At 37.8% G+C, this 26592-nt stretch overlaps 1 protein-coding gene and 1 long non-coding RNA gene across 4 annotated transcripts in view; one reads left to right on the forward strand and one right to left on the reverse strand.

Annotated features, from left to right (window-relative positions):
• Positions 1–26592, forward strand: part of mrps9 (mitochondrial ribosomal protein S9) — a 465929-nt gene that overhangs the window by 260627 nt on the left and 178710 nt on the right. The window lies entirely within an intron of this gene.
• The window catches only part of LOC114473577 (uncharacterized), a 119466-nt gene that overhangs the window by 52313 nt on the left and 40561 nt on the right, over positions 1–26592 (reverse strand). For all 3 annotated transcript variants that reach the window (XR_003675265.1, XR_003675267.1, XR_003675264.1), the window contains exon 4: positions 14732–14838. This is a non-coding gene — a long non-coding RNA (uncharacterized LOC114473577). The remainder of the gene's footprint in view (positions 1–14731; positions 14839–26592) is intronic.

Consider the following 26592-nt stretch of genomic DNA (forward strand, 5'->3'; position numbering starts at 1 on the left):
CAACATGTATTAACAGGCATGGAATATGATGAAAAGTAACAATAATAGGTCAATATATGTGACATGAGGTGGTTTAGTAGTGGAAAGGGTTTATAAGTGCTCAACATGTCTGGAAAGTGCAACAAAAAAATGCAGAAAAGTCATTGAAATGTGACGTAAAAGTGTCAGAAATGGGAGAAATGTAGCAAAAATACATTAAAAGGAGCAAAAATATGGCAAGAAAAAGTGATGAAAATAATAAAACAGGTAAAAATAAACCTTTATCCCATTTTTACAGTATTTTTTCTCCTTTTTTTCCATGATTTCAATTTTTTCCTCTTTCTTTCCTTTTTTTCTCCTTTGTTCTTTTCTTATTTCATTAAATAATCTAATTAAAATCTTACTTTAAGTACATGAAGACCATGAAATTGAGAGGAAGAGATATTTAGGAGCTACTTTGTGGTGAGTTGTTAAATGTGCAAACATAATAAGACTATGTATGTGTAACTATGAATAAAAACAGGATTCGCTCAGAGGATAAAGCTCCATGGACACTGAGGTTCTCATCGTGAACATCTGAAGATGGTGAAGTTGTGACATCTGTTAAGCCTTAGAGCTCCAAGGCCTAAAATAAAGTCGGAGAAATCAGCTGCAGGACAAATGGTGAGAATCAAAGCGTTCATTACACGGCTGGATTAAACAGAAACATTTCCTGGAGCAGAGATCTGAGGCTCAGATGTTTATCTTCAGCTGGAGAAGATGACACCACCTCAAAGAGACGAGAGCTAAATCTACTCACTCTCAATGGCATCTTTATCTCAGAGTGGAGACAACATTGTTTCAGTCACTTCACATTGGATCAGATCTCTATCGCTGCGGATTGTCAGCGAGGGATTGGCTAAGTCTAAGCTAGCAGCATCTTAGCATCCTGACAAAGGGAGGATGGGATTTATTCTGATTTATTCTCATAATCAGCACCTGAAGTTTGGTGACGTTCCACTCCTCAGAGGAACCACGGCGGAATAGCATCGTTTTAATCCATTAGCAGAAACAGACCCAGAACCAGAACCAGAACCAGAGACGCTCAACGAGAACAAAGAGCAGCAAACAAAGCATGGAATGCTCACCTGCTCCTCCACAATAAACAGCAGAAACACACAAAATGACACAAAAACATGCACAACAACTAGAAAATGACACACAGCAACGATAATACACAACACAACAATAGAAATACACAAAGCAACTAAAAAAACACACTAAATGACAACATTAAACGTACAAAGGAACAACAAAATGCACAAAACGACTCCAATAACACACAACATGACAACAAAGCACACAAAACAACAAGAAAAACACAGAAACTGACATCAAGAACACACAAAACTACAGGAAAACACACAAAACTGCAAAAAAAAAAAACCAAATGTACAAATTACAACAGAAAAACTGATAAAATGACAACAAAATATCAGGAAACGACAACACACAAAACAACTCTCAGTAAAAACACACGATAAACAGCATAAATATACAAAAAAACAAATAAAATGTTTGAAATGATTAAAGTTCAGAGATTTTAGTAAAACATTTCACAATTTATGTCCATAGATCTTTAGGAGCTGATCTATGTCCATAGATCTAACATCTCATTGATGGATTCACAACTTATTTCATTAATAAAAGCAGGTAAATAAGATGAAAGTGTCACTAGTCACAAAGGCTGTCAAACTGAATCTGATCAGAAATTAGAAGCTCCGCCCCCCAATCAGAGACGCCGCGTTTGCAGAAATAAAAAAGGCCGACTAAGAGAGAGAGAGAAGTATAAATAAAAAGGTCACGCTGCTCTTACTGCACACCTTCCATTTGAATAATGATTTATAATCATATTATGTCTGTGTGGAGCCGTGCTCTGGAAAAGTAAAAAGCCATTATCCAGTTGTCAGTTTCCAGGAGGCGCCGAGGGAGATGAAACACACACACACACACACACAGTGTGTTAGCCGATGCATGTTAGTAAAGGGGTGAGATTTGTTTAAAAAAATATTCACAAATATATTGACAATTTTAGCATTTTTTTTCTTCAGATTTTCACATTTTTTTTATTTCCCCGTGTTTTTTCAGATTTTCATGTTTTTTCATTAGATTTTCAAATTTGTTTTATTTTCACGTGTATTTCAGATTTTCACCTTTTTTTTCCCACATTTTTAATTATTAAGAATTTCACGGTTTTTTTTATTTTCACTTGTTTTTTTTTTTTTTTTGCATTTTTCACATTTTTTTCAGATTTTCATGTTTATTATTTTCACGCTTTTTTTTTAGATTTTCACATTTTCTTTATTTTCACGTGTTTTTTCAGATTTTCATGTTTTTTTTCAGATTTTCTTATTTTCATGTGTTTTTCAGATTTTTACCTTTTTTTCACGTTTTTTCAGATTTTCATGTTTTTTATTAGATTTTTACATTTTTTTTTATTTTCACGTGTTTTTCAGATTTTCACCTTTTTTTCCACATTTTTATTTATTAAGAATTTCACTTTTTTTTTTAGAATTTCACATTTTTTTCAGATTTTCACGTTTATTATTTTCACGTTTTTTTAGATTTTCAAATTTTCTTTATTATTTCATGTGTTTTTCAGATTTTCATGTTTTTTTCAGATTTTCACCTTTTTTTTTTACGTTTTTATTTATTAAGAATTTCAAATGTTTTTTTTTATTTTTGTGTTTCTGATTTTCACTTGTTTTTTTTAGAATTTCACATTTTTTTCAGATTTTCATAGTTTTTTAATTTTCACATTTTTTTTATTTTCATTTGTTTTTTCAGATTTTCACTTTTTTTTTTTTTAATTTCATGTGTTTTTTTCATTTTAACACAAATGAGTGTGAATGAGTGGATATGTGAAGCACTTTGTGACCTCTGTCTGTTATAGAAATAACATTTTTTTATTATTATTTATTACACATTAGATGTCGCCACTTTTTCAAGCATGTTGTGTTTGTTCAACTTCCCTGGCAGCACCCGGTGGGAGGGGCTAACGTGCAGGAAAAATCACCTGCCAATCACAGCCAAGGAGCCAATCATGAAAATGCAAACCTTCACATTCTTCTTCCAAAGATTACACGATCAAAGATGGAGAAAAACGCAGGTGACGGATGTTTCCTAAAGCCTCGCTGTGATGGATGCAGAGGATAGAAAATAAGATATCACGCATCACTGATCAATACTGTCAGCGCCTCGGCCTAATCCCATAAAATACATTCAGACGGGCGCTGCTATCGGGTGTGATCAGGTTTACATTAAGCATTAAATCACGGATCATATTTGACTATTTATCAGCTTTGGATGCATCAATTTCCTGCTTCTTATTTATGAAAGAAATGCAGAAATAGAGATAAAACAAACTGCTGAAACAACACAATATGTTGACTTTTGTGGCCTTGGCGGCATCTGGATGCGTTAGAACACGGTTATCTCCAGCAGGGGTTCTCAACATTAGGGTCAGGACCCTTTTTGGGGTCGCCAGATGCATTCAAGAAACTAAGAACATTTTCTGAACAATTTGAGCCTATTTTTACCTTTGTACAGCAACTACACTAAATTAGTCATATTTTAGCCTGTTTTCATCACTTTTTCTTGCCATATTTTTGCTCCTTTTAATGTATTTTTGCTACATTTTTCCCATTTCTGACACTTCTACAACACATTTCAATGTTTTTTCTGCACATTTTTACCACTTTCCAGACATGTTCATCACTTTTCACATATGTTGACCCATTATTGTCACTTTTAACCTCTTTTCACCATATTTCATGCTTATTTTGGACAATTTAACCACATTCACCATTTGTAATGCCCATTATTTGCCAGTTTAAACTAATTGTTCCTACTTTTTAGATTAAATTACCCCATTTCTCCCACTTTTAAGCAAATGTTGACACTTTGATCCCTTTTTCTGTCCATTTTTGGCCACTTTAATTTGCAACTTTTAACCAATTTCTGTGGTTTTCAAAATCCCATTTCACCATCTCATTTTGTGCATTTTTGTTGTAGTTTTGTGAGTTTTTAGAACTGTTTTGTGTGCTTTAGTTATCAATTGTGTGTTTGGCTGTCGTTTTATATATTTTTCTGTTATTTTATTGTGTTTTTCCACCATTTTTGGTCACATTTAACTGATTAAAACCAGGATTTCCATCTTTAAGATGACTGTAATAATAATAATAATAAACGTTCCTGGATAACAGTGGATATTATTCAGATGAATAAATAAATGTGGTTATCACAGATTCATAGAACAATAGACCATCATTTTACTGACTTTATGGATGGACCCCAAAAATCTCTCCTTTATTCCCCCTTATAGATGGTCCTGTCTCCACATGACTGTTCTACAATGTTCATGTCTGTGTTCAACCACCTTCAGCTACAGTGGGGGTCCCTGCTCTCTGGGACCTTTATTTTGAAAAGGTTGAGAACCACTGCTCTACAGGAGCGTCAGCTGTGAGTACGTCTGGGATCAGTTTCTCTTTTCTCTCCAGGTTTTGGGTCAGTGGTGAACACGTGGCCTTTCACACCTCATTTCAGGCTTCGTTTCCCGACACAAAGCCTGGTCCGATCGGCGGTAATTACACCATGCAAATGGCGTTCAGGTCTTTTCAGGGGCTCGCATCACTTCAATTGGCTTTGGCGTTTATCACTCGGCAGCACACGTGTGTGTGTGTGTGTGTGTGTGTGAAGCCCTAAGGAGGGGCGGGGCCTGCAGTCATCTGTTCATCCATTCATCTCTGCACTCGCTGCTCTTTTTTCAATCACACGGTCAAAAGAAAACATCCCTTTTTTACGCTGTTATCACGCCAAAACCTGGGAGTTAGGGTTTGTGTGTGTGTGTGTGTGTGTGTGTGTGTGTCTGCCACCAGTGCAGGTACTGTCGACCAGCTGCTAGGAACAGGTGTAGACGGCGTTCCCATCGGAGCACTTGGCCGCTGACCAGAGAACGTCTTTTAAAGCCCCTCCCTCCCCCCCCTCTCTCTTTCTGTGTGTGTGTGTGTGTGTGTGTGTGTGATCCACGTCCACCAGCCGCTCCCCAGCGGCCTTGGTCGGTGGAGACGGTGTGTGAGGACGGCCACGCACCATCAGACAAACAGAGTGTAGTGCAGAGCGCTGACGGAGAGTGAGTAACTACGCATGGAGAACACGAGAGCTTCAAGGTGAATCCTCCTGTTTGTGTTTCCTCTGTGTGGGTCGACAACGGCTGAACTGAATCACTGATCACGCACGCACGCACACACACACACACACACACACACACACACGAACCAGATGTGTCAAACTGAGTGGATCTAAGCAGCCGTTCTTACTAACGTGTAAATATGACGCTGAAAGGTTTATTTCTATTAATAATTTTATACTTTACTTTAGTTTCATCTGGCACTACTGTTTAGGATTTAAAAAGCTTTTTATTCATGTCTTTTTGTCATTTTTTTAACAACTCAAAAAAGGCCCAAATGTAACGTTCTAAACGGTCAGTCTATGGCCCACAGGTCGTAGGTTTGAAACCACTCCTTTACAGTATTTAAACTGATGAAAACCAGGGTTAACCTTTGTCCCGCAGATAAGAAACGTATACATAATTCCAATTTATTATGAAACATTCTTCATAATTATTTATATAGTCAATCTAAAAGTAAAAGCTGTGTTTAATGAAAAACCTAAAATTAAGATTATTTGCATCCAAAATATGTATGAAATGTTTTATTTATAAAAATTATTTAAATTGTTAAGAAAAATGTAAAAAAAATTCAAGAAACATTAGTTTAAGTTTCAAACTTATATATATATAAAGATGCCTTTTCCTTAAAGTGCCAACTTAGAACCTAGAAGCTAACAGCTAATGTATGCTAATCATCATCATCATTATCCAGACATCCTTCAAAATAAAGTTGTCGTTTATGGTTCGACTACTTCCTACGGTGGCCTGTGGGGGCAGCATAAGCCCTCTACTGCATTTATTCTACAAGAAGAAGAAGAAAGAAAAAGAAGAACAACAACAACAACAGCAGCAGTGGAGGGTAGAGGGAGTCAGCGTGTCGGAATGCGACGCGCGGCTGTTTTTGGTTTCCATGGAGAAAATGATCCGTGCTGCCATGGTAAATTTGAAAGCATCGTCAGAATAACTTGTCGCCATGGTGACGGCAGGAGTCCACATGGAGCTCATGTTCTGCTGTTCAAAGAGTGGAGAGGAGAACTCTGAGACCTCAGGACGCCGTTGGACTCCCACACCTGAACCCAGGCTCCGCCCCTTCCGTGCGAGTTCTCCGACGGTGAACCCTCGCATCCTTTTGAAGCTCGTCCACAGGTCTGAGGATCAGGGGTGAGGTCACATCCTGTCTGCTGTGATCAGGCCTGAGGGACGAGCTGCACCCAGAGGTCCAGACCCTGATAGGAGGAGCTTTTTAATTTCTCAGCTCCTACACGTTTCCTTCTTGTGGGGCAGATCTTCTTCTCCCGTGGGACGCATCATTTAAAGTGACCAAAATAGGTTTAGAAGTGCTTTTATAGGCCAGCCGTGTAATGACCTCACCAGATGGAGGGGGCCAGCTGCAAGGGAAGCTACGCTTTTATACGTTTGACGTCACAGTGCGAGACACGCAGCTTTTACATGTGTTTAGTCAACGTTTTATCAAGTTTATTCCATCAAAGCTGAGAAAAAAAAAGAACAAATTATTATTATTGGATCAAATTTTAACGTCTTCATCCATTTCAAATTTTCCTAATGAACAGCTTTGTTTCTGTTTTATCAACTTCCCTTTATTTATTTAACTAAACGTTCCAAAGTCATGAAAAAGATCATTTATAGGGATTATTTTTTAGTTTCTTTTCTTCATTTTGTCTCCCAGACTTGTTGGCACAAACAGCCTTAACTAGGGCTGGACGATATGGACCAAAATCTCATTATTTGTTCTAAAAATGGTGATATACTAAACAATTCTCAATATTTTTAACTCAATAAAAGAAAAGAAAATTAAAAAAAATAAAGAAAATTAAAAAAAATGAAAGTAGACTTACTAAACAGAAAAAAAAGAAAAAGAAAATGTATGCTTGACACATTGGTTTAAAGTGTCAATATTAACAAAAAAGTATGAATAATTAGTTTAAACTGGCAAAAATGTGCATGACAAATAGTGAATGTGGTTAAATTGGCAAAAATAATCATGAAATATGGTGACAAGAAGTTAAAAATGACAATAATGGGTCAACATATGTGACATTAAGTGTAAAAGTGGTAGAAATGGTTTATAAGTGCTGAACATGTCTTTAAAGGGGAAAAAAATGTGCAGAAAAGACATTGAAATGAGAGAAATGTAGCAAAAATATATTAAAAGGAGCAAAAATACGGCAAGAAAAAGTGATGAAAATAGGTAAAAAAAATATGGTGACTTTGGTGTAGTTGCAGAAAAAGGGTAAAAATGAGCAAAATTTGACAAATCCAAACATTTGCTACACATTGAACCTCACATTTACTGAGAAAAATGTGGAAATGTAAGTGTTTTAAGATGAATGTGAGGTAGATGTGAATTCTGTGATTTTCGTTGGTCGAAGACATTTCAAACAAATGATTCTCAGTTTTTTTTTTTTTGTTTTATGAAATGATTGCATGTTGTTGTAAAATGTTGTCGCCCCCCCCCTCACCCACCCACCCTCACATCCTCAGACTGAAGACCCAGGCCCGTCCTGGTCATGGAGCCCTGGCTATTAGCAGTAACACAACAAGCTCTATAAAAGAGATGGAGAGGCCTGTAATACCTGGTGATAATGGCGGTTAATAGAGCACTATGGGAGCGGTGCTGACAGGTGATTTATGTCACGCTGACGACTCGGGGCCCTCGGAGCAGAGCCTGATAAAAGAAGAGCTAGATTGGAACAAGCAGGATGATGAATAGACTACAGCATCCAGAGACCCGTCTCATTAGAGCAGGAAAAGAGAGCGACTGGCCATTTAGCTAATGTAGCGACTCATTGCATGTGTGTGAGTGTGTGTGTGTGTGTGTGTGTGTGTGTGTGTGTGTGTGTGTGTGTGTGCGGTGGCAGCTCCCAGCCACAGTGAAATTAATGACACACTAAATATATGTCGAGGCGGCTTGACCCTGTGTAATGGCGACATATAGGATTAACCTTGGCTGCCACTCGGGGCCATTGTTGGCCCTCAGACCGCTGATTTATTCCCTCACGGCTTCAGGATTAAAGGATTCACAGTTGGATCGACGCGGAGACGAAACGGCGAAGCAAGGAGGATTATGGGAGATTTTTCAAGTTGACGATTTATTAGTTTTAGAGCAGGGATTTTAAACTTAAGGTACGCGGTCCAAATCCATGACGCCACAGCTTCCATTTCAGCTCAGTGGAAAAAACCAACAGATATGGTTTTTTTTTTACTTAATAAAGTCCTAAAAAAAAGGAGGAAAAAAGAAAAGGAAGAAGAAATATGAAAAGAAAAAAAAGAGTAAAAAGAGAAAAAAATGAATAGTCTTAAAAAATAATAATAATAATAATAAGGAAAGAAAAGATAAAAAGAACAAGTAAAAAACAAAAGTACAGGAAAAAAAATAGAAAATAAATAGATGTATAAAACTTTGTCTTAAAAAAGGAAAGAAAAGAAAGAATAAAACAAAAAAGAGAAGAAAAATGTAAAAATAAATTGTCTTACCAAAGGAAAAAAAAAGATTAAAAAAGAGGAAAAGAAAAGAAAAAACAAATAAGAAGAAAAAAAGAGGGGAAAAGGAAATAAAAACAGAGAAAAAAAAGACAAATAATAAAAGTCTTACCAATGAAGAAAAGAAAAAAGAAAGAAAAATAAGAGGAAAAATAAACAAATAAAGTCTCACCAAAGAGAAAAAAGAATAATGAAATAAATAAATATATTAAATTCTCATTCAGCACATCTATTTCCTGGTGTCAGGCCTGAGTCGACCCCGTGTGAAGCTTCTGCTTTTATGGTCGTGATGGATTTCCTGTTTAGCTTTGACCCTAAATTCATTAAAGGAGGATTTAAAGCTGTTAGAAAGAGAGTGGAGAGGCCCCATGGGGAGTGTGTTTGGACTGTAGGACCCCCCGCCTCACACACACTTTCTCTGTCCCAACACACACACACGCACACACACACACACACACACACTGCTTTTATTAGCGGCAGCAGCTGCACTAGAAAAGGTAATTACTGCTGGTGGTAACAAGCTAATTGATTGCTAATTAGCCAAATCACTTCTCTAAGTGCTGTCCTATTTATTGACAGATGGTGACGGAGTGTGTGTGTGTGTGTGTGTGTGTGTGTGTGTGTGTGTGTGTGTGTGTGTGTGTGTGTGTGGTGCTGATGGGAGTGGGCGGGGCCTCGTCCAGCGCTGACGTGTGGAAATGAGGGTGACCAGGAGGAAGTAGAGAGAAGAGAGGAAGAAGTAAAGAGTAGGAAGGAGAGAGGAGGAAGTAGGAAGGAAGAAGTAGAGAGAAATAAGCAGAGCGGCGGAAAGAGGGAGGAGAGAGTAGGAAGGATAGAAGAGAAACGAGAGAGGACGAAGTAGAGAGTAGGAAATATAGAAGAGAAACGAAAGAGGACGAAGTAGAGAGTAGGAAGTAGAGAGGAGGAAGTAGAGAGTAGGAAGTACAGAGTAGGAAGTAGAGAGTAGGAAGTAAAGAAGAGAAATGAGAGAGGAGGAAGTAGAGAGTAGGAAGTATAGAAGAGAAACGAGAGAGGAGGAAGTAGAGAGTAGGAAGTAAAGAAGAGAAACGAGAGAGGAGGAAGTAGAGAGTAGGAAGTATAGAAGAGAAACGAGAGAGGAGGAAGTAGAAAGTAGGAAGTAAAGAAGAGAAATGAGAGAGGAGGAAGTAGAGAGTAGGAAGTATAGAAGAGAAACAAGAGAGGAGGAAGGAGAGAGTAGGAAGTAAAGAAGAGAAACGAGAGAGGAGGAAGTATAGAAGAGAAACGAGAGGAGGAAGCAGAGAGTAGGAAGTACAGAAGAGAAACGAGAGAGGAGGAAGTAGAGAGTAGGAAGTATAGAAGAGAAACGAGAGAGGAAGAAGTAGAGAGGAAGGAGGAGAGAGGAGGAAGTAGAGAGTAGGAAGTAAAGAAGAGAAACGAGAGGAGGAAGTAGAGAGTAGGAAGTACAGAAGAGAAACGAGAGAGGAGGAAGTAGAGAGTAGGAAGTATAGAAGAGAAACGAGAGAGGAAGAAGTAGAGAGGAAGGAGGAGAGAGGAGGAAGTAGAGAGTCGGAAGTAAAGAAGAGAAACGAGAGTGGAGGAAGTACAGAGGAGGAAGGAGAGAGTAGGAAGTAGAGAGGAGGAAGGAGGAAGCAATAAGTATGAAAGAGGAAGTAGAGAGGAGGAACTAGAGAGAAGGTAGTGAGGAGGAAGTAGAGAGGAAGGAGGAATAAGTAGTTTGGAGAAAGTACAGAACAGGAAGTAGAGAGGAGGAACAAGAGGCTAGGAAGTAGAAAATACGACGTAGAGAATGGAGGAAGTAGAGAGGAGGAAAGAGGAAGTATAGAGGATCTTTATTAAATTTGGCGTACTTATGCTGTGTTGGTTTCTCGCCAAATTTCATCTGGATCAGATCAGAATCGCACATTTCATCGCAATTTTTTGACCAAATCTGTCGTTTGTAAATATGAACACTTTAGTTAAAATAAAACAAACGTAATTGTCGGTATTCTGATTGTAGATTTCCTCTAAGGATGATTAAAGTGTTTAACGTGGTCACGTGTGGACGTCGCGTTGTTCCTCCACAGAGTTCTGGAGTTTCCTCTGACACGCCCGTTTTACGCCCGTTTTCCACCCGCCTGCTGCTCTTATCACAGTGGGTGGTGAAGGATCAACCTCTGCAGTTGTCGGGTGATTTACAACCTCTGGTGAGGGGGGTGGGGGGTTAAAGGTTTAGTGGACCAGACTGGTGTTAAAATAAGAAGTTAAGCTCCTCCTCCTCTGGTACCCACATGTACACACTGTATATACACACCGCCTGGTGTCACGTCTGTCCACATCGGTCTCATTGTTAAATCACGTGACGGTGTCATGTGACGTGTTGGTTGATAAACATTTGCAAGAATGTAGATTAATGTGAGGGTTTAGTGGTGACGATGGTCAGAGGAACGCTGAGCATCCTCTGGTCTAGACACGGAGAGTGAAAGGAGACGGACTGAGCGCGCTCGCTCTTCCTTTTGTCCCCCCCCCAATACGCCCCCAAACCCCCCCAAACCCCACCTCCTCTCCGATCTCCGGCTCCTCCTATTGTTACAGAACAATAAAGTGTCACCGGCTCTTCCTAAACATGTTGGGGTATTAAAATGTCCCTCAATATGAGCCGCAGGGGGTGGGGGGGTGGGGGATGGGGGGAGGCTTTTGTACACACACACACACACACACACAAAGTTACCATTTGTTTTGACGGACACGTCTTTGAGGCCCCGTGTGCAGCCAAGTTTAGCTCCTCTCAGTGTGTGTGTGTGTGTGTGTGTGTGTGTGTGTGTGTGTTTTGTGTGCGTGTGTGTCTGGGGGTCAAGTTCCTGTGAAAACAAAAAACAAAAATCCCACCCATGGTTCCCGTGGAGTCGGAAGAGCCGATGTCTCCTCCGCCCTCCGAAGACGTCCTGAAACGCAACGTTGCCACGGAGACGGATTGCCAGTCTGTGATTGGCGCGTTTCGGCCCCGCCTTGGTTTCCAACTAAAGAGTCCATTTGTTGTGATCGGAGTTTAACGAAGGAAACACAAACTCTCACTAAAGGTGTTGTGAGAAATCTAGTCATTAACATAAAGTGTGACAACTTAAAAGTGACGAGAATATCCAAAACATCTAAAATGTATTTTATTTTTTGATAGATTAAGGAAACTAAATACATGAAAAATTAAAAAAAAAAAAATCATGAACTACTTTTAATGTAAGTAAGGTGGGGAAAAAAGTAAATAAATAAACAAATAAATAGATAAAGTGACTTGTGATCTCTACTAGCTGGCTACTGGATTAAAACTATTTAAATACATGATAAATATATTTATAATGAAAAAATAAGCAAAAACAACAACAAAAATGATTTAGAAGAAGAAAAAATGGTTGCTCGGGAGCCAAATGTGGCTCTCTGTGCAATTTTGTGCAGCCCCCCAAAGTAAACACACAAAATGACTCCAAATACACACACATGACAAAAAATGCATAAAAAGCTACAAAAAATACATAAAATAACTCCAAACACTACAAATACATAAGTAAAAAAATAAACAAAAATGACAACAAAAAGAAAACGCACAAAATGACACTAAAGACACAAAAAACTACAGAGGAAACACATAAAGCAAGAAAAATACCCAAAATGACTCCAAACACTCAAGATAACTACGAATAAATAACAAAAATACGCTTCCAACGAAAATGTACAAACTGACTCTAAAAACACACAAAAAGCTACAAAAAACACATAAAATAACTCCAAACACACAAGATAACTACAAATAAATAACTGAAAAATAAGCAAAATAACAATAAAAATATGCCCCTAAAGTAAACACACAAAATGACTCTAAAAACACACAAAAATGACTAAAAAAATGCAAAAAAATACCCAAAATGACCCCAAACACACCAGAGCAGGATTACTATTGCAACAACATATCATCAGTAAAGTAAAACTAAATAAATAACTGAAAAATAAACAAAACAGAGACAGAAATACACAAAAATAATTCCCCAAAATGATTTAAAAGAAGAACCGGTGGCTCAGGAGCCACACGCGGCTCTTTCTGTGCAAAAATGACAACAAAACAAAACACTTTTAGGAAGAAGAAGAAAATCCAGATGATCCGTAACGTTAGGAGAGCTCTGAGCTACATTCCTCCACGCACGCACACACACACACACACACACATACAACACACACACACTTATCATTCTCTGAAGAGGCCAACATGTGCGATGCTAATTTATTCCACAGTGACCTGAGCAGACAATAAGAGCCTCTCCACAATGGAAATGTTAATTTCCTCATTATCAGCCCCTCTTAATTATTTGTTGTGACAGATAATTGCGTGGCGGGGGCGTTTGATATCACCAATAACCTTCTGCCTGCTTTTGTGGCCTCGGCCGCCCCGAGCGCCGCCTCTCTCTCCCCAACAGAGAGCGAGCAACGGTTCTCTGACTTATTAATTACCACCAACACTGTGTCACAGGCTTTGGGGCGTTTTCTGGGAACATTTACACGCTAACAATTAGATGCACGCACACACACACACACACACACACACACACACACACACGACAATTGAGACTGACGTGTAGGACACATTTTTCCTGTGGTGACCACATATTTCTGGCGACCACAGAAACATTTTCTTTCTCTAAAATGATCATTTTTTGATCATATTTGCTACACTATACGTACTGCAGGGGTTTTTTCAACCGTGGGATCGTGACCCCACGTGGGGTCACTTGGAAATAAAACAGGGTCTGAAATGTCTAATGATAATAAAAGAAACTGATTAAAATAATATTTTGTTTTATTTAAAATTTTAAAAATTTTAAAGAGTTAAAAGTAATTTTTAAAAATTAAAACTTTTAAATAAATTTTTTTTTAATTACATTTTAAATAAAATGTAAAAATAATAAAAAAAAATCTTGAATTAATTTTTCAAAATTAAAAAAATATTACATTTCACATTTTAATTTTATTTTTAAAAAATACCATTTTTAGTCAAATTTGAAAATTAAATTTTTAATACATTTGAAAATTAAAATAGCGCAACAAAAAATATACAAAACAACAAAAATACTCAAAATGACCCAAAAACTTACATAATACCACTAATAATACACAAAACAGACACAATAAGAGAAAGATTGACAAAATTATGTTGTAAATACATACTTTTTGTGTGTCCAAGTATCAATAAACATGTATTAAAGTCATATTTAAAGTCATGACTGTGAGAAAAGTAACAACATTGAGCCGATGCTGCGTTGCCAGGTTGGGCTCAGACACACATCGATCCGCAGACACTGGAGCACTCAGAACGCTCGTTCTCTTTGCTACAAAAAGCTAACACGTTAGCCTCCGTCTGACGCTCCGAAACAACGGTAGTGATGTCATCTGCGCAAAACACGCACCTCGCCGCGTCAAAGAGTCGTAGAAGTGCGTCGTGCAAAAATAAACGCACATATTTGAAACAACATCATTGTTGAGAAACATTTTGTTCATGTTTCTATTTTCAGTTTTATGATCAAAGTATGAATGCATCGTTCATAAAAATGATCATATCTCAAATATGAAAACGAATAAAATGTTAAAATCACAACTCAAGTGTTCACAAATGTATTGATTAATTTTCTACAATCAGACATATTTTTGATCAACGTGTTTTTTGTGTTTATTCACTAAATATAATGAAATAATTATGCATTTTCCTATTTATAACATTTTTAACACCTTTTATCACAGTTTGTGGTTTATTTATGGGTGTAACCTTTTAGCGTAGTTTGTAAAGATTTAAAGGATATAAAGTAAGTCGAAAATACTCCAATAAATTACATCAGAATGAGCAAAAATATGAATTTAGGTTTTGGGGAAGTTACATTATATTTAAACAGAAGTGTGTGATTCTACTGAAGACAACAGGTGCAGCGTGCAAGGTGCACGCGCACACGCACACACGGGATTCCAACCTTTTACATTCTGCACATGTCTTCTTCTTACCATCCTCACACACACACACTGTCCTACCTCCCACATGTGCGACAGGTGTCGGTCCGAGTGTTGAGCATTTGCCGCCGTTAAACTCTTGACACTTGACCTTTGACCTCCGTCGCTCCTTCAACCTCGTGAGACACCTGCAGGGAGGAGGAAACACACACACACACACACACACACAGTGAGGTGGAACGTTTGTTCTCTATTGGTTGCCGAGGAGATTTTCTTCATATAATATAGAAAACAAAATGGAAAAAAAGAAGCAGACCTTATCATCCAACATCAGTGCCTGACCCCAGTGATGTAAATACTTTGATTCTCTCTAAAAATGGCCTAAAGTCTGAGCAGACACTGGAGGCTCAGGAGCCACACGCGGCTCTCGCTGTAGTTTTGTGCAGCCCCCAAAAGCAAACGCGCAAAATGATTCTAAAAATACACAAAATGACTCAAAACACACAACAAAACTACAAATAAATAAGTGAAAAATAACCAAAACGGCAATAAAAATGCACCTCCAAAGTAAACTACAAGATGACAACAGAAATACGCAAAAAAAATTACTCTCAAAATGATTGAGAACAAGAAAAACTGGTGAGTGCTACAAGGAAATGCATAAAAAACTGCAAAAAGTACAAAAAATGACAACCAAAAAAAACCCGCAAAAACTACAACAAAAACACACAAAACTGCAAAACACACAAAATAGATGACTACAAATAAATAACTGAAAAATGAACAAAACAACAACAAAAATACGCCACCAAAGTAAACCCACAAAAATGATCTAAAAACAAACAAAAAATGACATAAAAATGCACAAAAACCTGTTAAAATGATTCGAAAACAACTTGTTCTTTCCTGTATTAATGATGTGAGCGTACATTATTCTAAAACACATTTTTCTAGCCCTGCTGTGATAAAACTTGTGTGTAAATGCAAACATTGTGCGACTCAAATCAACAGTAACAGTCGTGATTTGTCACTATTTAATTCCAAGTGTGTTTCCTCCTCAGACTGAAGCAATAAATTAAATTGTTTCCCGGTGGAACGCACAAACTCCTGTGCTGAAGTGTTTGTGCGTCTTTATCATCTTTATCAGCCCATCAGACACCAACACGCTAACACGCATACAGTGCAGAGAACACGACAAAAAACACGCCACAACTCCACCGCCGCGACGGAAACATCTAAATAATCCAGCAGCAGCTGTGGCTGAACGTAAAGGCAGACAATTACTGTATGTGTTGCCCCTTTGATTGGGAAACTTAATTAGAATTCACCGTGATTAGCATATGCATTGTGTGTGTGTGCGCACGTGTGTGTGTGTGTGTGTGTGTGTCCTCCTTGTTTCCTCTCCAGCGTGTTGGCAGTGAAGTGACTTTACAGAGGATAAACAGACCCTTTAACTCAGCCTTCATCATCATCATCATCATCTGGCCACATGCGGCTCTAAAATGACAAACACACAAAATTACAGGAAAGTGCAAAAAAAAACAAACAAAAAAACACACAAAACGACAAATAAATAACTAAAAGATAAACAAAATAAAGCAAAAAAGATTCCAGTGACACCCAAAATCATTCGGAAGCAAAAAAAAACTGGTGGCTCAAGGGCCACATGAGGCTCTTGCTGCAATTTTGTGCAGCCCCCAAAAGTAAATGCACAAAATGACACACAAAGAATTACCAACAAATACACAGAAAACTGCAAAAAATACACAAAATGACTCCAAACGCACCAGCAAACTACACATAAACAACTGAAAAATAAACAAAACCACAACAATATTAGGCCCTCAAAGTAAACACACAAAATGAGTGTAAAAACACACAAAATTAAAGAAAAACGCACAAACAAAACCATAATATGACTAACAAAAAACACACAAAAAAAATAAAAATATCCAAAATGACTCAAACCAAACAAAACGACAACAAATAAATAACTGAAAGAATAACAAAAATATGCAAAAATGACTTTTAAAACACAAAAAAAATATTTAGAAGAAGAAAAACTGGGGGCTCAGGAGCCACACGAGGCTCTCACTGCGATTTTGTGCAGCCCCCAAAAGTAGACGCACCAAAATGGCTCAAACACAAAACACAGAAACTTAATTAGAATTCACCGTGATTAGCATATGCATTGTGCGTGTGTGTGTGTGTGCGTGTGTGTGTGTGTGTCCTTGTTTCATCCCCAGTGTGTTGGCAGTGAAGTGACTTTAAAGAGGATAAACAGACCCTTTAACTCAGCCCTCATTTCCTCCACGGCCTCCTTAAGGTAATCCTCACACACACACACAGACGCAGACACACACACACACACACACACGCACGCACGCACGCACGCACGCACGCACGCACGCACGCACGCACGCACGCACGCACGCACATGGCTAAGCTGGAAAGTGACCCCTGACCTGGAAAGATTTCACAGATTATCCCTCTCTTTTTGTGCTTTTCCTTCATGTTAAAAACACTGAGCTCGTCCTTTTGTGCCAGAGCTGCTTAAGCCTCTCACAGCTTTACCTGCAGGATGCACAGGATTTAGTAACAAACACAGGCTTTGCTAAGCCATGCAAATACACAGGGGGGGGGGATTTAAGCACGAAAATAAGAAAATACACAAACGTATGCACAATTTTCACATTTGTTTTTCAGATTTTCACGTGTTGTTTGTGACGTTTCGTTAAAGTTACTGATGTGAAAATCTGAAAAAAGGTGAAAATCTAAAAATCTTGTAAGAATCTAAAAAAAACATGGAAATGTAAAAACCACATGAAAAAAAAAAAAAAAAACTTAAAAATAAAATAAACACGTTAAAAAAAAAACATGTAAAATCTAAAAAAAAAAAAAAAAACCTAAAATCTAAAACACGTGACAATCTGAAAAATATTTTTAAAGAACACATGAAAATAAAAAACAAACAAACATGAAAATCTAAAATTAACACGTAAAAAATCTAAAAAAAAAAACATGTAAAAGTATTTTAAAAAAGACGTAAAAGTATTTAAAAAACATAAAAAACATATTTGTGAATATTTTGAAGATAAATGATTTATTCCTCATAAATTCATGTCTGTGCTCAAACCGTCAACTTAAAGACACAAGAACGGAGATTAGCGGCTCTCTCAGCATCTCATTACATTCAAAAACAAGCCACTGGAGTGAGACTTTAGATCAAACAAAGTGTTACCATGGCAACAAGAGGACACTCACAGCCTCAGAGAGAAGTTTAACGTAGAACATCAAAGTAAAAAACAAAAACAAGGATTTCTAATAAAGTTTGATGGTTTTTTAAGTCGATTCTTTGTCATACACTCCACATCCCACAATGCACTGCAACAAAATGGAGATCAAAGCAAACATTTGAGTGGCAGTTTTAACCATTTACATCCTTTTATTCAAACAAATAACCTTCGATTTAATAAAATCCTTCAAGTCGTATCTTGACATTTGTGTGTAACATGGAGACACCATGCGGTTGTTTACTTGGTGTGAACACAGAGACAAAGAAGAAGACACGTCCATAAAACTCGCCGTAATTCTGTGCAGCCTCAAAGGTAAACGCACAAAATGACTTTAAAATAAACACAAACATTGCAGAACAATGCACAAAAAATACACAAAAAGACTCCATAAACTCAAGATAACTACAAATTAATAACTGAAAAATAAACAAAGCCACAATTAAAATACGCCCCCAAAGCAAATGCACAAATCTACTCTAAAAACACACAAAAATGACAGAAACATACCAAAAACGACTCCAAACACACCAGATACGCAAACAATTACTCCAAAAATACACAAAAAAGACTCAGAAGAAGAAGAAAAACTGGTGGCTGTCATTGTAAATTTGTGTAGCTTCCATTAGTAAACGCACAAAATGACTCTAAAAACACAAAAAATGCACTGAAAACTGCAAAAAAATACACACAATGACTCCAAAAAACACACAAAACTAGAAGAAAAACACACAAACAAAAAAAAGACAGTAGTTGTGTAACTAGTGCATGTGTAAGAATGCATGTTTAATTGTTTGTGTGAAACATGAAGACACTGTGCGGTTGTTTACTTGGTGGGAAACACAGAGAGCACTTTTAAATCAACCTTAGAGAAAATACAGTTGTCAGACGGAGACAAAGAAGAAGAGGACACGTCCATAAAACATGTTCCACTTCAAACCGCACCCGTTTCTGATCTGCAGTCGCACAAAAACAACTGGAGCTACAGATGTGCGTGTGTGTGTGTGTGTGTGTGTGTGTGTGTGTGTGTGTGTGTGTGTGTGTGTGTAGCACTGGGATAAACCCAGAGTGAACCGTTTTTGTCTGATTTTCCCATCACAATAATGAAATGTGATGGTGTCTCAGGGAGCGTTCAGGGTGCGTTCAGGGTGCGTTCAGGGTCCACGACGGTCAGGGAAAGACTTCAAAGTCTGTTCTTCTTCTGCATCAACATTCCCAGTTTGTTTTTGGCTCGTTTTTTGAGTCATTTTGAATGTTTTTTATTGGTTTTTGGAGTCACTTTGTTTCTGTTTTGTGCTATTTGGAGTTATTGTGTGAATTTGAAGCTATTTTGTTGCTGTTTAGTGTGTTTTTGGAGTAATTTTGCCTGTTTTTGTCGCTCTTTTGTGCATTGCATGTCATTTTTGTTGCTTTATGGAGTCATTTTGTGGGTTTTTGTTGTTTTGTGCATGTTTGGAGTCACTTTGTTTCTGTTTTGTGCGGGGTTTTTTTAGTCATTTTGGCTGCTTTTGTTCCTCGTTCATGCATTTTTTGTCATTTTGTAGATTTTTGTGCGTTTATGGAGTCATATTTTTGCAGTATTGTGCTATTTGGAGTTTTGTGTGATTTCTATCTCTCTTTTGCACATTGTCATTTTGTTTGTGTTTTGTGCATGTTTTGAGTAATTTTGTATAAGTTTGCCTGTTTTTGTTGCTATTTTTTGCATTTCATGAGTCATTTTGTGTCATTTATGTAGTAATATTTTATGTTTTTGTTGTTTCTGTGAATTTTTTTGTCTGATTTTGACGTCAGGGAAAGACTTCGGCTTTCCTGGCTGGTTTTTGGACATCTTTTACTCTTCTTTTTGTTGTAGTTTTTCCAGCTGAAATCACAGACTGGTGCTACAGGTGAGACGTCACTGAGAGCTGCAGCTCCAGGAGCAACAAATTGCTTCCAACATGGTTGTCCTGTTCAGTTACTGGATACAAACACGTGTGGAGACTCCGTAACATCCACTTTGCAACAGAAGAAGAGAGAAAATGTCAGAAATGTGGTCCTGATTTGGAGCGAGGCTATACCACAAAGCAGCAGAGCAGCTAACCGTGGGATCCACCCACTGGGCTCTGCCAATGGACGACAGGGAGACGCTCCTGGAGGAACGCTTGGACCCCACTACCACGCGTTTCCATGTGTCTGATAGATGCGGTTTGAAAGAGAATCCCACACAGTTCTGGAAAGCCTCGAATCCAAATACAACAGAAAGTGGGACAGAAATGGAGCCGTACGTCAACAGAAACCCCAAAAAGAAACGTCTTATTCTCAGAAACGAGGTGTTTTCTGTATCTGTGACCACATTAAAGAGGAATAAAACACACAGATTCCAGGGTTATTATGGAGGGCTGATGGATGAAGTGTGACCCAGTTGTGCAGGGTGGCTTGTGGCCTGCTGGATGTCCCTTTCATTTCCCAGGAATGGTGTGGGAGGACCAGAGCACATCTCTGTATCAGGGCGGGAATTAAAGGAAGTCACTCTAAGTGGAGCTGACAGTTCAAAACACATGTAGAGAGGAGATAAATACACAGCAAAGATGGCCGACCACGGGAACCAGCAGGGATTGGTTCTACAGTGGACTCAACATGTAGGGTCTCGCAAACAAAGAGTTCATATTCTGAAAGGGAAAAATTTAAAAAAAAAACTACAAACTACAAATAAATTATTGAAAAAAAAAAGAAAACTGCAGCAAAAATGATTCCCAGAACACATAAAATGAAGTTAAACTCGTAGCTCGGGCACAAAATGACTACAAAAACACAACATTTATTGAAGAATTCACAAAAACTGTTAAAAATACACAAATTGACCCTAAACACACACGATAACTGCAAATAAATAAATGAAAAATAAAGAAAACAAAACAAAAATACACAAAAATGATTCCAAAAACACACAAAATAATCGAGAAGAATAAAAACTGTAACTGATGGCTCAGGAGCCGCATGTGGCTCTTGCTGTAATTTTGTGCAGCCCCCAAAAGTAAATGTGCAAAACAACTGTAAAAACACAAATGCACAAACACAAAACATCTCAAGCTAAATGAAATACTACGTTTTCTTACTTTCTTAGTAAAGAAACTTAACAACACGGAGAGAAAACCGTAAAATAACTGTAAAATTTGCGTTGCCAGGTTGGGTTTGTTGTGGTTTTATTAAAGAGCAAGAAATGCAGCGCCCTCTGTTGGTCACTTTTATGCATTTTGAACGTTAAATAATAATGTTTTGATTGTAGAGCAACACATGATAATAAAGTTTCTACTTCACAGGCTTTTACTAGAGGATGTTTGAACGTTTTGAGTATCTGTATTTTCACTGCATGTTCTCCTTGGTTTTAACCCTTTTAAAACACACACATATACATTCAACGTTAACTCAAAGAGGCTGCAGGAATGTTAGGGAGCATTTTTCACTTGTTTTTGGTCGAGACGCGCACGCACACACACACACACACGCACACACACACACACACACGTTAAAATTAAAACGATCTAAAGAGAGAGTGAAAGAATGCAGATGTAGATATTGTTCGAGTTTAGAGGTTCACATCAGGACACGCAGAGAGTCCGTCACATCTCACATCTGTCACGTATAAAGAGGAGAGCAGAGGGTCCGTGGACAACATGGAGGAATTTGTGCAGCGGAGACGAGGAACGATGGAGAAAAACATGATGGTTCTAAATAAGGACTAAAATAAGTGAACAAGGTCAAATCAAGTCTGTTTGCTAAAGCTAGAATTGAAAATTTGGTCTCTTTACCTGCTTGTTTACAGATAAAAATAGTGTAAATCCATGTTACTGTCTCAAATCATGCAGAATAAAGTCTAATTTGTGTCATATTTTGAATAATAATTGTACCAATATTACGTTAACCCCGGGGAGACCCACGACACGCTGAAAAGACTAAAAAACGTAGATTTACAGAAAAATGCACAAAAACTGCAAAAAAAAACCCCACATATTTCAAGTAAATAACTGAGAAATAAACAAAACAAGAAAAAATGCAAAAATTATTCTTAAAACAAATCGATTAAGAAAAAAAAACTCTCTATAAACACACAAAAATGATTGAAAAATGCTCAAAAAACTGCAGAAAATACACAAAATGACACTAAACACACAAGAAAACTACAAATAAATAACTGAAAAATACAAAACCACAACAAAAATACGCAAAAATGATACCACAAACACACAAAATTATTCAAAAGACACACAATTACAGGAAAATCCGCAAAAACTGCAGAAAATACACAAAATCACTCAAAACACACAAAAAACCTACAAATAAATAATTGAAAAATGAACTAAACAACAAGAAAAATAAACTAAACAAGAAAAATACGCAAAAATGATTCCACAAACAAACAAAATGGTGGTATTTTGATTTCAGTGATTTACATCTGTTTTCCACAGTGTAAGAAAGTTAGAATCCCTATTCTATTAATTGACTGTCTGATTACTGACTATTAATATTCACTGCAGCAAAGAAAGATTCCATCGAGGGAAATAAACAATAAAAAATAACTTTCTTTTGTCTAAAATCAACCAAAATGCCTCCTTCAGACAGTCTGAAGCCAACCTGGCAACCCAGCTTCTGCAGCAGTTACCTTCCTGTGGTTTATTAGTTTTCTCACAGTTACGTCTCATTTTTCTCACACAGTTAAAGCTCTCAGCAGCTTTTTTTTTTTCTGAAACATGAGCTTTTAGAAACCACACTGAAGTAGTGTGAGTGAGTGTTTGTTGTGTCAGACTAACTTCCTCCACATGGCGTCTGCAGTGCACGAGTTATAGCGTCTGTAACGCTAACAGTAACGGTGTGTAGGTGATAAACACGAGGGAAAGTTGATCCATAAGTGGCTGATGGACAAACTGAGGCCGTCAAACATCATTCACAGTAAAACAGACACGTGTCACGGACGACCTGGACACGCAGCTGAGTGATGACTGAATCAGGAAGTGATGTACGGATGAGCGGACATTGATTGTATCAATATGACACGCACACACGCACACACACACACACACACCTTTTCACATCAGGCCTGGAGTCAGCAAAACCCAACAAGAGCGGCCGACTACATCTTTATCGCCCTGTCAGAAAATGTCGGCTGCACCTTGGCACACACACACACACACACTTACACACACACGGGTCATGTGTTTCTGATAGTCTTAAACAAACACACAGAACATCAGAGTTCAACTAAATAATGCATCAAATATTTGAGCTCTTCCTGTTTCCACGTGAAACCTAGCAAAACAGCATTTACAACAGGCTAGCTTAGCACGCTAGCACTAGCCTCTCCTTGCATTTTCCGTCCGTATCTCCTGTGACAGAAAACAACAGGAAGTCAGCGGGTGGAAATTTTGCCATGAATTTCAACAGGAATTTAAGATAATGGAATTCATTAATTTGGAATTAATTAGAAAATGTTCCATGGGAATTAACGGGAAAATTTCAAAATTAAAGGATGGCTCTTAAACTTCCCTGTCCAAGTTTCTCTCAATTTCTGGTTAATTTCAATAAATAATTCCCACGAAAAGTTTTTTTTTTTTTTTAATATTCCTGAAAATTCCTGAACTTAAATTCCGTGAAGAAATTTACCAACAATGAGTATTATTGTTATTTTAAGAATAAATTAAGGTACATTTTCTTTTCCGCTACTTTCAGCGCCCCCTAGTGGCCAGAATCACCTTTAACTGCAAACCTCAACCTAGTTTTCAACATCTGAACAATCGTGCTGCCCCCTACTGGCCTGGAGGATCATTTCAACCACTTTATGATTATTCTATCACACGAACAGGGATTTAAACGTGTAAAATATCTCAAAAACAAGTGAGTGAGAAAGTGTTTCCTGTGACACATTCAGGGAATGTCTGTAAATTACAGCATCTGTGCAGAAATAACACTTTTGCAGACAATAACGCAGTAAAAGACATCGGTTAGGTCTCGCATCTGGTGCTAAAGCTTGAATGCTAACGCTAACACCTCTAGCAGATCTGCTTGAGAAGCTGCAGCGACGACCTTTGACCTGTGAGATAAGAGCGTCTCCATCAGGTCATCAGGAGGAATGTCTGATCACAGCCACTTCCACCCCATCATTAAGTGAATTATGGCTCAGAGACAAAATGGCCTCTCTGTTACGCACATAATGAGGAGGTGGTGGTGGGGGGGGGTGACAGGTGGGCCCTGATTAGGAGGGAAGGGTCGAGCGGTGGGCGGGTGAGTCACATCTCTGCACCCGGCGCGTTTCCCCGGAGAAAAGGAAGCATGTTTGACATCATTAATTGGCTTTTTCACTGGAAGCAGTCGCAGAGATGAAAAGCTTTATCAAGCTCAAATAATTAATTTCTTCTCCCTGAATCGCTGACACGTCACTTCTTTCACCAAACGCTAAAACGTCTGCTTTTCTTCTTAATTCAATCCGTCTAATGGCTTTTTCTGCTCACACCGCCTGTGGAAGCTAGCGCACTTTTTTCTATTCAAATACAATTAAAGGGAAATGTAATTAATATGAACCTGAGGAGGAAAGGTTAGCGTTTATCTGACAAAGGAGTGGACGACCACTGTGCCCTCTCCTAATAACTCCAATTAAATATAAACGATAGCGCTTTAATAATCACTCCCACTATCTAACCAAAGCTCTGCTTGGATAATTAGTTTAATTAAGCTCTTTGAAAAGCTCTGCTCGAGTTGGAAAAAGTTTAAAAACGGAGCTTTGACTTCGACAAGTGACGAGAAATAAAGAACAGATCAGCCCCGAGGCCACAAGACGTGATTAAAGTCATAAACCGTACTTTTTACCACATTAAGACTCACACTGTGGACAAGTTTTCACCAAACCTTGAATGAAAAGCTGTTCTTCCTTTTATTTTGAAAAACCGGCATTCACCAGTGATTGTTTCTTCAACATGTTTCACACAATTAAAAAATGTGCAATGTCAATGGATCGGATTTACTGGTATTTTTTAAAGTGTTTTTATTTATTTTATAGTTTTTCATTATTATTATTGGTTTTATTTATTTATTTGATAGTTTTTTATTCTTATTTTACTGGTTCTGGATTTGTTGATTTTATTTGTTGGAAAAAAAATATGTTAGTTTAACTCCACTTGCATTTATTTTGAAAAACCAGGATGCACCAGTGCTTGTTTGTTAAACATGTTTCATAAAATTTAAATAATCACCATCAAAGTCTTTTTTTTTCACCCTGAAAATAACCCTCAAATTGCTTTATTTATTTAATTTTATTACCCATTATCATTTTATTATTATTATTTAATTATATAAAAACATTTCGTCGGTGTCATGAATCTACTCGTGCCCCTCGTTTCTTGTGATCCACTACTTGCTAACGCTAAGTATTAAAACATGGAAAATATTGCTTTACTGTCGTCACAAAAGCTGTGTAATTATTTGTAAATTTTCTAACATCTATTGTTTGCCTCGCCCCAGCGACACAGTCGATGGTCACCAGTTTATTTGGTTACTAACTGGATCGTAACACCGTAAAACAAAACTGAAATAAGCAGCTTTTTTACGAGGTGAAACTGCCTGAAAACAGTTTATTTATTCATGGAATTTACTTGTTATGCGTAAACGTTTGCTCCGTTATAAATCTGTGGTTGACTGCAATAATGTGTGTGTGTGAATCCCTCAGTGAACTACAGTTACAGTTATTGAATTATTTCCCACGTTGCCTCGGCCTCCTCTGTTTAATAACAATTATAATCAGAAGAGCAGCTCCCGCCGTCCTGAGGGGGCTTCGTTCCTCCTCCTGGAGCCATCGGAAGAATATGAAGAGTGAATAATAGAGTCAACTCCACTCGGTGCATTGTGGGGCTTCTGGAGGGTCTCGCTCCACTTCCCATGTGGAGGCGCGACATATTAAAACCGTGTGTTTTTCCATCTTTAGGCGACTGCCTCCGGTGCTCGCAATATCCCCACGCTCTTATTCGTCACAGGCCTGAGCTCTTATTGTGGCGGGCAACAAAAAAAAACAAACACTTTTTCTAAAAAAAGATTGAAACTTTGGAAGGCGTTTTGATTAAAGCCCATCTATTATTCATGCTATTCACATTAGCATCGATGTAAAGAGCTCGTATACCTCCGTCCCCCTTTATTTATTTATTCATTTATGTATATATTTATTTATGTGCCGCTACTAGTTTATTACTCACAAACCACATGATGGCATGCAGCAGTTTTAATTAAGACTAATTGTTTTTGTCGTCACACAGACTCGCTAAAGGAAGCTAATTAAATATACGGCGGGCAGCTTTACTCTGGTTTGTCTCAGTGGGATAATATCACACAGTTCTGCTTCGTCACGCATTAAAGTTTGACACAGAAACAGTTTTTAGTCAAATCTCACGTTTATTCATTTAGTTTGGTCTTTTTTTTTTAAAGCCAAATATGTTTTAATATTAAAAACAAAGTAAGAACTGAAATGTTTCGCTTATATTTCCTGAATAAAATACAAGTGAGGAGTAGATGGAACATACCACTATTTGGCTGATGGGGGAAAAAACACATCCACCAATCAGGAGCCAGCATTTCCCTCTGATGACCATATAACCGTAACAATGTAACTTATAAACTGTAACTATGTAACTG

This window comes from Gouania willdenowi, chromosome 2, assembly GCF_900634775.1.
Source record: "Gouania willdenowi chromosome 2, fGouWil2.1, whole genome shotgun sequence".
NCBI classification, from domain to species: Eukaryota; Metazoa; Chordata; class Actinopteri; order Blenniiformes; family Gobiesocidae; genus Gouania; species Gouania willdenowi.